The sequence below is a fragment of the Camellia sinensis genome, chromosome 1 (assembly GCF_055761805.1).
Source record: "Camellia sinensis isolate YWXY chromosome 1, ASM5576180v1, whole genome shotgun sequence".
Taxonomy (NCBI): Eukaryota; Viridiplantae; Streptophyta; class Magnoliopsida; order Ericales; family Theaceae; genus Camellia; species Camellia sinensis.
Genome location: NC_138961.1, coordinates 132,365,793 through 132,380,923, shown reverse-complemented (window position 1 = coordinate 132,380,923; position 15,131 = coordinate 132,365,793).

Genomic DNA, 15,131 nt, shown 5'->3' with positions numbered 1-15,131 from the left:
TCGGATCATTGAAATGATACTCTTTGTGGTACCCAACAAGTCCCTCAAATTCTTTCATATTGAGATTTCAATATGAGAGAAGTTGAACCATATTTCATATTCCTTATACAAATGAAGATTTACAATCATTAATTATGTTTTTACGTTACACGTTAATTTGACTTTTGAGAGTCAAAATGTAAAATTAATGAATAGTAAATTGATATTCACTAAAATAATTGGGGGATGTTGGTATGATTAACCAAAAGAGCAATGCTATAGACCACTAATTTACCATCACTAATACCACCACTAGTGAGGTGGCAATTGAAAAAAAAAAGAAAAAAAAAAAGGAAAATGCTAGAGGTCCCAAATTTTTTACCAAACAAATGACCAAATATCTCACATGGGTGTGGGGCCCACAAAATTGCGGACCCCACACCCATGTGAGACATTTGGTCATTTGTTTGGTAGAAAATTTGGTGTCCCTAACATTACCCAAAAAAAAAACAAGACACAAAACACATGTGGCAGTGGGTGGGACCAATTGCCACATCATTAGAGCCATCACTAATTAGTAGTCTAAAACATTTTTGTAACCAAAATACGCTTGGGCCTTGTGATTTGCCACTACTCTCTCTCTCTCTCTCTCTCTATTTATATACGCTTGGGCCTCTTTCCGTAGCCATATCCTAGTTGATTTTGAATTGTCTCTGAGCAGGGGGAATCTAGATTCCGGCTCCTAGCTGTTTTAAGGGAGAAGACTGAGAATTAACATCTACTAGACTGTTAACAACACCCTCATATTCTGACATTGCCGCTTCAGCTCGATGTATAGTCGAGGAGTTCTCCATAGAGTAATGATTGAAAATAAAATTATTTCGGTTTTTCTGTTACGGTCCAAACTCGGTACCTAGAGATTCGGCGTCACGACAAGACAATAACTAAGGTCATCATGAATTAATAATGCAACGGAATAAAATAAAAGAATACCCAAAACTTTATTATAACATATACATTGGAGCTTCTGTTTAATTACAATGCTGGAGCACTATGACTATAAAAGTGCCTTGTGCCTACGCCACGCGATAGTCCTGACAGGTTACCTGAAAGTGGTTAACAACTATGAACACATAACAGAATGGGGAATATTATCTTGAGAGTATAAGGGTATAAAAATTATCATGGATATTTATTCAGACTGAATAGAGAATCATTTGGTACAAATAAACTATTAAAACAATAGAGTACATAATACAAAAATCATTTTGAATAACAAACACATAATACATAAATCATACAAATTAAATAATCATAACTATGGTACATAACATATCTTCCTTGAACCTGACATTTGCACCACTGCTCACTTGCCATCTTAACCCTTTCAGCAACACAGTCCTTCCTTGCAAAATGCTAGCCCAGGCAAAGAAAGCCCTACGCTTTTTTGCTGCATCCAAAAAAGTAATATGAGGAAAGTAGATGCCTTTTAATATGCTGGCACAAAAAGAATTTGGATACTTCACCAACCTCTACCCTTGACGGGCTAACAAGGCTAGATTAAAAGCTTTGAAGTCCCTGAAGCCTAATCCTCCTTGAAATTTAGATAATGCCAAGAAGCCCCAATTAACCCAATGTATTCCTCTTCCTTCTGGGTTGCTTCCCCACCAAAACTTTTACTAAGCATTCAACCTCGCATAAAAACATTTTGGAAAAGCGAAGTGAGAGGGTAATTTTAGTGAAAATTGGGCCGAACTATAAGAAAGACTTTATGGCCCACAGTGCGAAGGACTGGGTAATAAGGCTGAAAAGTTACTTCGGCCCAAGAGAGATTAAGTTACTTCGGCTCAAGAATTGTAAAGCTACTTCGGTCCGGGCAATTTGGAGCTAGGCCGGTCTCAGAGTTAGTCCGGTCATGATGTATTCTGAATAGATCGGTCTAGCGGTATCTTTGAGTTAGATCGGTCTTGGAGTTATACTGGTCGCGATTTGTTAGTTCGGTCCAACCATGCCATGTGCTGTGCATGAGAAGCCGACGTAAGAGAAGTGAAAGGAAGAACTAGTTCAACTTATTCTGCGGCTATACATAGCCATGGGTACTTCGGTCAAATGATAGTTCGGCCATGGTAAAAACCATCCCACTTGGTTTAAGCAGTGGGGGGGGGTGTAAAAGGATAAGCATTATCCTTTAGGAGTATGAATCCTAGGAGGACTCTGCATGGAGAAGTAGAAGTCCTACTAGGATTGTGCCACTCGAAACCTATAAAAGCTCACAAACATCACTTTGGAGGAGGTAACACAACACACAATTTTGCTTTCTGAATACAAAGAGCTTTGTCTATTTGTCAAGTTTGCTGACTTAGGCATCGGAGAGGTTTCCGGCACACACCCACCGGCTAGCTCACGTTTGTGTTTTCAGGTGACAAAGCGACGTCGTACGGAGGAGTACAGACTTAGTCAACAGGATTATACGAGGAGAATTATTTCTTTCCCGTACAATTGGCGCCGTCTGTGGGAATAACAGACAGAACAAAACCTCTTGATTACAGCTTCTCCCCTTTACGATCAATGACACACATTGAAGAATTGCCGCAGTCCGCCGTCGACGGGCTAACTCCAGATGGGGGCACAAGGCGTGAAGGATTACCCTCTGTCCCTCCCATGGCAGATTTGGAGCCCCAACGACATAACACCAGGAGGGATACCAGGGGAAGGCGGAATAACAGCCCTCATCGCTCTCGTTCGCACAGTCCTGACCGGCAAAGACGGAGGATTGATCCTCAAGCTCTGGAAGACCGCGTGAAAGAACAAGATGAATTAATAAAAAAGATGGCGGCGGACATGGAAGCCTTGAAACGCCAGATGAAGAAAAAAGAAGTGGCGATAGGAGAGGGACGCAAAAACAAGACGCCCCCTCGCCACTCAGAAAATCGTAGTAGGAATACTACACCCTCGCAAGGAGAGAGCAGAAGCCTCAGGACAGGCGACACTCAATCCTGGTCTTCCAGAACTCGTCACTCCAGGTCTGAGAAGACGAGATCTGAAAGATCATACACTGAAGGAAGCACGTATTGGCCCTCGCATTCGCACCAAACCAGATCTAGACAGACGGAATTACCCAGATCATCCGACTTACGAACCGTGCTTGAAGAGAAAGCACGATGCAAGGAGGATGCCAGGGCGCGGGATCCGCACAGAGTTTCTGCCTTACAGCGGTTGGCTCCTCGGATGCATGGAAGCGTCGAGGTTGGAATGCCAATACCGCGCCCTGCCTACGAACCAATGGACAAGGCATTAGCAAGGCTACAGACTTCACCATTTGTTCCGGCGATTGAAAATGCGCCCCTACCATCAGGCTTCCTTCAGCCAAAATTCACTACATATGAAGGGAAGATGGATCCCTACTCACACTTGAGCCACTTTCGCCAAGTCATGGCTGTATACAGGCGAAACGAGGCCTTAATGTACATACTCTTCCCATCAAGTCTTGGCGACCTAGGCTTGACGTGGTTCGAGAAACTACCAGAAGGCAGCATAGCCTCTTGGGCACAATTGGCAGAAGCCTTCGTGACAAGGTTCCGAACAAACACTAAAACCTCGGTGGAGATCGACCAGCTACTCTCCATCGACATGGGTGATAAAGAGACCCTAAGATCCTACAACAGTCGCTACTGGGAGACATTTAATCAGATTAGGGACTGCCCCACCAATCTCGCCATCGCACAGTATAAAAGAGGCCTACCAGTTGGGAACAGACTAAGGGACTCGATCACTATGACGCCACCCCTCACTATGGAAGCCCTGATGGAAAGAGTGCATCAGGACATCAGGGTAGAAGAGGATGGTGCACGTGCCAAAGCAAAATCTAGTGCGACCGCAGTGCCAGAAAAGAAGACCTCAGCGAAGGTCAATGCGGTAGATCATCAGAGCAGAAACGGACGTGGCAGACGAGATAACGGAGAAGACTCGGATAAAAGATGGTTGAGAATCCGCACTGCCATAACCACGGTGTTCAAGAAACCGATATATCGGATTCTGAGCGAAATAAGAGATGAGCCTTTTGTCAAGTGGCCAGCCAAGCTAGGAGAAGCTCAGAAGGACTATGACGAAAGATCGCGATGCACCTTCCACAAAGAAAAGGGGCACCGAACTGAGAATTGCACACCATTGAGACAGCACCTGGAGGAGTTGGTGACGACAGGTCACTTGGACAAATACATTGAAGGAGGGACGCAGCTAGTCCCCCAGGATCACAATAACCCCAACGGAATGCCAATCGACGCCCCACCTCAAGGCATTATCAATGTGATACATGGAGTCTTTAAACCTGAGCGTGTATGCGAGCTCAGGGGATCAATCAAAAAGGCTGAACATTTGAGAGAGGTGCTAAGTGCCCAACCAGCCACAAGGAAGGGGAAGACAGAGGCAACAAATGTCATGCCTTTTTCAGATAAAGACTTAGAACGGATATACTGTCCACACAATGATGCCCTAGTCGTCACTCTCCGAGTCAAAGATTTTGACGTCAAGCGGATTCTGATTGACCAGGGTAGTTCATGTGAAATCATGTACTACGAAACATTTAAACAGCTGAAACTACAAGACAAAGACTTGGCGCCTGCTGTATCACCCCTAATTGGATTCAACTCCATGCCAGAATGGCTCGTCGGCAAAATAATTCTTCTAGTTAGAGCAGGAAGCGTGATGAAACAAGTGGAGTTCTGGGTATTGAAGGTTCCCTCCACTTACAACATCATCTTGGGCAGAACATGGCTGCATGCCATGCGATCAGTGGCATCATCTTACCACCAAGTAATGCGGTTTCCCAACGACACCGGAATAATTGAAGAAGTCGATGGAGATCAGATCATGTCAAAGCAATGTTTCGCCATGGTGAATGGCAGCCGCGCAGCCAAAGGATACGTTCATTCGGTGGAAGAACCTGAAAGCAATGAACTATTCGCAGATGTCGGCAAAGAGGTTGATCAGAAAGCGGTGGAGGACTTGGTGGAGGTAAAAATAGATGAAAAGAACCCGGATAAGTTCTTCTTGCTCGGCTCGTCGTTGTCCAGCACTGAGAGATTAGAGGTCTTGGAATTCTTGACCTCTAACATCGAAGTGTTCGCCTGGACACCCTACGACATGCCAAGCATTGATCCAAACTTCATCAGTCACCAACTCAATGTCCACCCATCCGCCAGGCCAGCCATTTAGCGCACACGCAGATCGGCACTTCACCATGCCGAAATAGTGGCAGAGGAAGTAGGAAACCTGCTGGAGGCAGGAGTAATTAGAGAAGTGCACTACCCAAGATGGATCTCCAACACGGTCGTAGTGCCAAAGAAGAATGGCAAATGGCGTGTCTGCGTCGACTACAAAACAGTCAACAAGGCATGCCCAAAAGACAGCTTTCCTCTACCACGGATAGATCAACTGGTGGACCTAACGGCGGGGCACAACCAACTTAGCTTTCTGGATGCATACAGAGGCTACCACCAAATCGCCATGCATGAGCCAAACCAGGAGGTCACATCTTTTACAACTCCAAGAGGACTATACTGTTACAAGGTCATGCCCTTTGGCCTGAAGAACGCTGGGGCAACATTCCAACGGATGGTCACCAAGATGTTTGAACCATTGTTAGGCAGAACAATGGAGGCATACATCGACGACATGGTGGTCAAAAGCAAGGATGAGAATGACCATCTCAAGGACTTAGGGGAGATGTTTGAAATCCTAAAGAAGCACAAGTTGCGCCTCAACGCATCCAAGTGCGCATTCGGTGTAGGATCTGGCAAATTTTTGGGCTTCCTAGTGACCAACCGAGGTATAGAAGCAGACCCCTCCCAGATCAAAGCAATCCAGGATTTGGAGAGACCCAACTCTGTAAAAGAAGTGCAGCATCTCACCGGCATGGCGGCTGCACTCAACCGATTTATCAGCCGGTCGTCGGATAGACTACGACCATTTTTTCATACCTTAAAAGCCAAGTTTGAGTGGGATGAAGAATGCGACCAAGCTCTGGAAAGCTTGAAGGAATATATGTCTTCCCCACCACTGTTTGTTACCCCAGTACCTGGTGAAGAACTTTTCTTATACCTGGCGGTCTCTCAGCACGCAGTTAGCGCAGTGTTGGTTCGTGCAGAAGGAATCCAACACCTGCCCATCTATTATGTCAACAAGACATTGCTGGGAGCCGAAACAAGGTATTTGCCACTGGAAAAACTGGCATTAGCATTGATGATGGCTTCCAGGAAATTAGCACACTACTTTTACGCCCACACCATAATCGTCCTCACAGCTTTCCCGCTAAAAGCTTTGTTTGAGAGGGCGAACTTTTCTGGGCGAATTTTGAAGTGGGCAGTAGAATTGGGACAATTCGACATCAAGTTCCAACCCAGGACCGCAATAGAAGCCCAATCTTTGGCAGACTTCGTTGCAGAGTTTACTCCTGGAAGTCATCATATCTGCCTAGTCGACCTAACTGACACCACCGAATTAGGGATGAAAGTTGACGCCGGAATAGCGCAGCCCCTAGTAGAAGGTACTCAGTCAGACTCCAAGGCAGACCAGACTAAAGACAACAAGGAAGAAACAAACCAAGGCTCACCAACAGTACAATCAGATGGCGAGGGGCAGACAGCAAGCATGGACCTTGAAGAAAACACCATTCTTGACCCCACGACATCATCTGACCCCTCCACGTGCTGGAAGTTGTTCGTTGGAGAGATGTGGAAGCTCTTTGTGGATGGAGCATCCAACCGGCATGGTGCAGGGCTTGACATAGTCCTCATCTCCCCATACGGCCTGGTTGTTGAGCAAGCAATCAACCTTGGCTTCCCAGCATCAAACAACGAAGCAGAGTATGAAGCGCTTCTCGCAAGACTCAAATCAGCATACTACATGAAGGCCACCGAACTAATGGTCTACAGCGACTCACAGCTGGTGGTAAATCAAATTTCTTGCGACTATGAAGCAAAGGATGATAGGATGGCCAAGTACCAAGAGTTGGTCAGAACAGAAATCAAGAAATTTAAAGTAGTAAGGATAGAGCAAATCGGCAGGGAGGAAAACAGCAAAGCAGACGAACTAGCAGGCTTCGCCTCAATGGCAGATTCCTCCATACCTCATCCACTACTAATCGACTACCTACCTAGACCAAGCATAGAAGACCCCGAAGCAGAAGAGGTATGTTGCACAGACCTAGGCCCCTCTTGGATGGATCCCATTATCCTGTTCTTAAAAGACGGCATCCTACCAGAAGAGAAAAAAGAAGCCAACAGAATAAGAGCGAAATCGTAGCGATTTTGGCTCTCCCCATCCTTGGCATTATACAAGAAGTCATTCTCAGGACCCTACCTAAAGTGTGTACATCCCAGCAAAGTAGAAGCATTCTTGTACGAGATACACGAAGGGGTGTGCGGAAGCCATCAAGGAGGAAGATCGCTAGCTTACAGGGCCATTTCACAAGGATACTGGTGGCCATACATGCAGACAGACTCAGAAAAATATGTGAAGAAGTGTGAGAAATGCCAAAAATTCGCACACCAAATACATCAACCAGCAAGAGAACTCCTACCATTAACTAGCCCATGGCCTTTCGCAATGTAGGGCTTGGACATAGTAGGACCACTTCCAACAGCACTCGGCAACAGGAAGTTCTTTCTCGCAGCAACTGACTACTTCACAAAATGGGTGGAAGCAGAAGCATTGGCATCAATCAATGAAAAAGACGTGAAGAAGTTCGTTTGGAAGAATATCATCACTCGGTTTGGCATACCAAAAGCCTTAATTTCAGACAATGGCACTCAGTTCGACGGCAGAATCTTTAGAGGCTTTTGTGAAGAATACAAGATAGAGTTCTACAATTCTACACAGGCATATCCTCAAGCAAATGGCCAAGCAGAAGCATCAAATAAAGTCGTCTTGGATGGACTGAGGAAAAGGTTAGAGAAGGCAAAAGGCAAATGGGCAGACGAACTTCCTCATGTTTTATGGGCTTACCGCACCACACCTCGACGATCAACAGGAGAGACACCATTCTCCTTAGCCTACGGAATGGAAGCAGTAATCCCACTGGAAGTTGGCCTCCCCACCATTCGAAGCGAAAATTTTGATCCAGACTTAAATGGAGAAGCCATAACATTGGAACTCGACCTTGCGGAAGAAAGAAGAGAACGAGCACTGGTTCACATTGCCTCATACCAACGAGAATTAATTAGAAAATACAATAAAAAGGTGCACCCAAGACAATTCAAGATCGGCGATTGGGTACTGCGCAAAGTAATGGAAAACACCTTGGTACCAGGAGATAGCAAGTTAGGGCCAAACTGGGAAGGTCCTTATAAAGTGGTTGGGTTAGCAGGCAAAGGGGCATACCACCTAGAAGACAAGGACGGCAAAGCAATCCCTAGGCCATGGAACACGGCCAATCTCAAGTTGTTTTATTTTTAGCTTTTTCTCTTTCAAACATATGTAATTTTTTCTTTCATCAATAAGAAACGATTCTTTTCAGCATGAGCTGTTCTCTGTAAAAGTTAGCTTTAGTGAAGTTCAGGAACATTGCAAACATATTATTCTAAGTTAGCTAGAAAAACTAACTTAGAGGTTGGCTGGAATAAACCAACACCCCTCCTAAGCCCAGGATAAGGATCCAGGCTGCAGGACGTTTGGTCGAAATAACCAAACACTTTATTCTAAGTTGGCTGGAAAAACTAACTTAAAGGTTGGCTGGAATAAACCAACACCCCTCCTAAGCCCAGGATAAGGATCTAGGCTGCAGGACGTTTAGTCGAAATAACCAAACACTTTATTCTAAGTTGGCTGGAAAAACTAACTTAGAGGTTGGCTGGAATAAACCAACTTTTTACTCTTCAGCCAAAGTAAGTGTAAGGCTGAAGAATGGTTGGCTGGAATAAACCAACACCCCTCCTAAGCCCAGGATAAGGATCCAGGCTGCAGGACGTTTGGTCAAAATAACCAAACACTTTATTCTAAGTTGGCTGGAAAAACTAACTTAGAGGTTGGCTAGAATAAACCAACTTTTTACTCTTCAGCCAAAGTAAGTGTAAGGCTGAAGAGTGGTTGGCTGGAATAAACCAACACCCCTCCTAAGCCCAGGATAAGGATCCAGGCTGCAGGACTTTTGGTCGGAATAACCAAACACTTTATTCTAAGTTGGCTGGAAAAACTAACTTAGAGGTTGGCTGGAATAAACCAACTTTTTACTCTTCAGCCAAAGTAAGTGTAAGGCTGAAGAGTGGTTGGATGGAATAAACCAACACCCCCTCCTAAGCCCAGGATAAGGATCCAGGCTATAGGACGTTTGGTCGGAATAACCAAACACTTTATTCTAAGTTGGCTGGAAAAACTAACTTAGAGGTTGGCTGGAATAAACTAACTCCTGTTACTCTTCAGCCAAAGTAAGGGTATGGCTGAAGAGTGGTTGGCTGGATTAAACCAACTCTTTGTACTCTTCAGCCGAAGTAAGGGTATGGCCGAAGAGTGGTTGGCTGGATTAAACCAAATCTGTGTACTCCTCAGCCGAAGTAATTATGTCGGCTAAGGAGTGGTTGGCTGGTAAGCATAAGTTAGTTCGAACAAGCAAAAACCGAGATAAGCGTTGGACATGAAAAGATCAAGTGCAAGCATATAAATCAAAACCGGAATAAGAGTTCAAGCAAAATTTTCATTCATTGAAAAGCAATTACAGAGGGGCATAGCCCGGTTACAAAGACAAAAGGTAACAAAAAAGAGAAAAAAGTACAAAATCAAGAGAAAAGGTCTTCAATTTCGGCATCAAAAGCTGCATCGGCATCAACACGAAGACCGGTTTCAGACGGGAGCTCGCTCACGGTCGCAAGGGTGGTTTCGGTTGGAACCACGGTTTCCCCTGGACGTTCAATAGTCAGGTCTTCCACCATGGGCTCCAACCGAACTGTCTGATCCACATTGACAACCGGAGTATCCTCAGAGGCAGAGTCTTCATCAGAGTCTGAGCCTTCAAGAAACTGCTGTTGCATGGCATTAGCATACTCCACAAGGGAGTTCGGTATGAAGTAGGCTGGAGGGTTGAAAACCTCGGTCTGTGGATCATGACCGAGCTTCTCAACAGCTGCCCTCCAGCCGCACTTGAAGAACAGTTCCTTGGCAGCTTCGTACTGCTTGATATAAGCATCCTCTGCCTTCTTGAAGCCTTGCTTTTCGCCACCTTTTGCGCTCTCCTTCAGTTGGGATATTTCGGTATCTTTCTTCTTTTCAAGCTTCACCAACTCGCGCAGGTACTTGTCTTTTAGAGCAATGGCAGCCTTCTGCTTTTCTGGTTCGGCCGAACTAACCAGTCCGGTCAGTCTGCCGTTCTCAGCTCGTAGCTCGGCCGTTTGCTTTCTGGCCTCTTCTAGCTCGGCCGACTTCACTTCGGCTTCTGCCACGGCTTGCCTTGTTGTTTTCCTGAGCTCTAGCATTTTCCTATGAGTAATGTGGCTTTTCTGAATGGCCTGACAAAACAAAGATTTCCCCTTAGCCGAAGTAAAAGTTGAAAAAAGTAGACAGAAAAACGGCCGAAGTTACTTACCAGAATCATCGACTTTGTTGAAGACCGGATGGCCTTTAGTTCGGTGTTTAGTTTCTTTTGGTGGTGCTCCATGTCTTTGGGGAGGCACACACCCTTCAGTTCGGTGTTTAGTTGCTTTTGGTGGTGCTCCATGTCTTTGGGGAGGCACACACTCCTGGTCAGGTTGAAGGCCAACTAGTGATCCTTCTCGGCAACAACCGAATCAGAATCTTGGATATCTCAGTTGTTGAAGGTAAGTTTTGGTACCCAGCAAGTGGTAGTTCGGTCAGAAGGCTTCGGTTGGGGGCTCGGTGGCAGGCTTGGTGGAAGAGTAGTTTCTTCTTCATTAACCAAACTTGGTTCAGTTTCGGCGGTCTGGGCGCGCTTGGCTCGGCGGGATGAGGACGGTTGTTGAATAGGAAGGGCCACCACCGTTTCTTGGGTTTGACTTGCTGGTGGTACTTCGGCCCTGTTGGTTTCGGTCAAGAGAGCCCTTACTCTGTTCTTTTTAGCCATCTCCTCTTCAGCAGTAAGTGGAATTAGTCTGATTTGGGGTAAGGTTGGGTCCGGTTCTGGGGCGTCTTCAAGAAGAAAATCAGTCACTCTGGCTTTTCGGCGACCACTGTATCTGTAGGTCGGCTCGAACTTCAGCAATTTGGCCCAACTACGTTCTGGGTACCGTAGTGCGGCGCGCAAAGTGGCTAGGTTTGGATAGCTGTATAAAGAGTGAAGGTGGGCAGAATCTGCGAAAGAAGACAACTGTTAGTTCGGCTGAAAGATTAAAAAACCGAAATATAAGAAAGCAAGCAAGAAAACCGAAGTAAATTTACCGGGTTCTCATTTTTTTCAATTTATAGGTCGGCTAGGAATCTGGGCTTGATGATCCTCAAAGTTCCCAGACATCCAGAAAAAATCGTCATCGTTTAAGTCTTTGTCCGGAGTATATTTTATTATCTTCTCTCGGCGGCAACGTATTCTAAGATAATAGACCCACCCATCTTCTTTTGAACCAATGGAGTATTGGTGGAAGATTTCGGCCAGGCCAAGGTTTAGTCCGGCTTGACGGTTCAGTTCGGCTATTCCCATAATGATGCGGTATGAATTGGTGGATAGTTGGGTAGGGCATAATCTAGTTTGCTTAAGAAACTCGCAGATTAAAGGTTGGACTGGAAATCGTAGTCCGGCTTCAATAATTGATAAGAGGGTAAAGGGGACAAAGCCTTCATTATCCCAAGGAATGACATCTTTTTCGGCTAAAGACAGGTGGACGTCATCAGGTATATTATAGTCCTTTCGGAATGCGGCTAGGCCGCCTGGAGTGTCTACTAGATACCTATACTTACCCATTTGTTGTATAAATTACGAATAAGTTATATCGGTGCAAAAATTGTGCTCAGTAGCTCGGTTGAGCGCGCGAAGGAGTGCCTGGGCAACCTAAGTCTGCAAAGTAGAAAACAAAGGGGTTAAGCACAGATCATTGGACCGTGCTACAAATTAAAAGCAAGGTAAAATAGCCCTACTTCAGCTTTGTGGACAGGTTCTATCTCGGTTCGACAAAATGCTTGGTAGCTCGGTTTGAGCAGGGTTCTTATTAAGCCAAATCCTGGCAAGCATCTCAGCATACTGGCTTTGGAAACAATTTTGTTAGACCGGTTCATCGTCTAGGGGCAACTTTCTGAGTTCGGTCTAAAAAACTCAGAAAGCTGGTTTAGCCCCAAAGGCCTAAATCGGTTGAACTATGAGTTTTGTTACTTCGGTTGAGCCTCTAGGGGCAGCTTTCTCAAGTTTGGTTCAGAAACTAGGAAAGCTGGCTTAGCCCCAAAGGCTTAGCTCGGTTGAAGACCGAGGTTCCTAGTTTAATGAGTTCAAACTTCGTTCGGTAAGCTTATGTCGGCTAGAGTGATTCAGGAGTTGGTAACCTACTGAAACTACTGTTATTTCTACCGAGTTCTAGTTCGGTTATCGTTTGAATTAATCTACATATATAGTATAAACAGTCTCCTAGTTCGGTTGCTACATGATTTTGGATCCAAGACTAGTTTTCTACAGAATAGTTTATACACGCAGGGGTTCTGTTAAAGTTTTTCCGTAAAAGTACAGAAGCGAAACAGAAATGGAAGAAAATGTTTTGCAAAAATACAGTAAACAAAATGCATAGAACAAATACGAAAGCAAAACAGAGGAAGTGAAATGGATTTGCTTACCAGAAGAAGATGAAGCTGGAGAGGGGAGCAACAACACCAACAAAGAACATGAGCTCAGGGAACTCAGAGGTTGGAGAAGCAGAGGCACGAAGAGAGAAGAAGATGAATAGAATAGGTAGATGATTCATAGGCAGAATGATAGTTTTGTGGAAAGAGAGAGAAAAGGCGGGAACTGTTCAAAAATTGCGAAATACGAAGACGGCGTTGACAGTTGCCTTCTGCGAATGGGAACGTGCCACGTGTATACGAAATAGAAAGCGATTCAGTTTTTGGTGATTGAAAAGACATTATGACCGGATGAGAGTGGCTCGGTTTAAGTTTAGCTCGGCAGGATAAGCTAAACGGTTGTAGCTCGGCTGGAAGGTTTGGGGACTCTAGCTCGGCTAAATGAACAGATAATCCCTATCATGCTATGCAGATGGAATTAAGGGGCAATTGAGAGGGTAATTTTAGTGAAAATTGGGCCGAGCTATAAGAAGGACTTTATGGCCTACAGTGCGAAGGACTGGGTAATAAGGCCGAAAAGTTACTTCGGCCCAAGAGAGATTAAGTTACTTCGGCTCAAGAATTGTAAAGCTACTTCGGTCCGGGCAATTTGGTGCTAGGCCGGTCTCAGGGTTAGTCCGGTCATGATGTATTCTGAATAGATCGGTCTAGCGGTATCTTTGAGTTAGATCGGTCTTGGAGTTATACCGGTCGCGATTTGTTAGTTCGGTCCAACCATGCCATGTGCTGTGCATGAGAAGCCGACGTAAGAGAAGTGAAAGGAAGAACTAGTTCGGCTTATTCTGCGGCTATACATAGCCATGGGTACTTCGGTCAAATGATAGTTCAGCCATGGTAAAAACCATCCCACTTGGTTTAAGCAGTGGGGGGTGTAAAAGGATAAGCATTATCCTTTAGGAGTATGAATCCTAGGAGGACTCTGCATGGAGAAGTAGAAGTCCTACTAGGATTGTGCCACTCGAAACCTATAAAAGCTCACAAACATCACTTTGGAGGAGGTAACACAACACACAATTTTGCTTTCTGAATACAAAGAGCTTTGTCTATTTGTCAAGTTTGTTGACTTAGGCATCGGAGAGGTTTCCGGTACACACCCGCCGGCTAGCTCACGTTTGTATTTTCAGGTGACAAAGCGACGTCGTACGGAGGAGCACAGACTTAGTCAACAGGATTATACGAGGAGAATTATTTCTTTCCCGTACACGAAGCATGCCATAGCGTAGGACGGAATTTCTTGCACCACTGCTTTGATCAAAGTCTCCTTTCTCGCTTGCAACAACAATTTCAATTTCCACCCTTGCAACTTAGAGAGAACTTTTTCAATAATGAATTCGAACGCTTCCGCTTTTGACCGACCCCAAAAAGAAGGTAAACCCAAATATTTTGCACTCGTAGGGGTCATCTTTAGACTGATGAGGGCATAGATAAAACTATCAGTAGTGCCCTGAACATTTGATGAGAATTGCACATTTGATTTATCAAAATTCAGTTGTTGCCCAGAGGCTTTACAATAGATGTCCAGAACCTCCGACACATTCTTGCACTCCTAAGTATCAGCCTTTCAAAATTGAAGCACATCATTTGCAAAAAATAAATGTGAAAGGGTAGGGCAATGCCTTGTTATCTTCATTCCCGAGATCTGATTCAGTCTGAGGCTTAAAATGAGAAGTTTTGACAGGACATCCGCCACTAAAATGAAAAGATATGGGGAGAGTGGGTCTCTTTGGCGAAACCCTTGGGAAGGAATGAACGAGGCTCTCTTCTTACCGTTTGCAAAAATAGAGAAGCTCACTGTTAATACGCACGCCATAACCCAATTAACCTACTTTTGATGAAACCCCAACATTTCCAAAACAGCAGCTACAAAGTCCCATTCTATTTGATCATCAGCTTGATTGAAGTCGAGTTTGATAGCCATGTCACGAACAACCTCGTATTTTTTTAATATGAGAGTATGAAAAGCTTGATGGGCCACAACAATATTGTCCTGAATCATTCGCCCTATAACAAACGCTGATTGGTTTGGGGATATAAGGCTCTTTAAAATTGGCTTCAGGCGGTTAGCAAGGATCTTGGTGATGATTTTAAGATTAAAGTTGCAAAAGCTTATTGGTCAAAATTGAGATAACACACAGAATTACTAACCTTGGGAATTAATACCAGGTTGGTTTGTTTAATCTCTTTGAGCAAAAACCCTTAAAGGAAGAAGTTATGCATAGCATCACAAACCTTTGCTCCCACTTCATCCCAATAAGTTTGGTAGACAAACCCCGGAAAGTCGTCCAATCTTGGAGATTTGACTACTCCTAGCTAGAAGACAGCTTCCTTTATCTTTACATCACAGACTGGTTAAATTCTATTAATAATATTTGAGACCATGGGTTCCACCA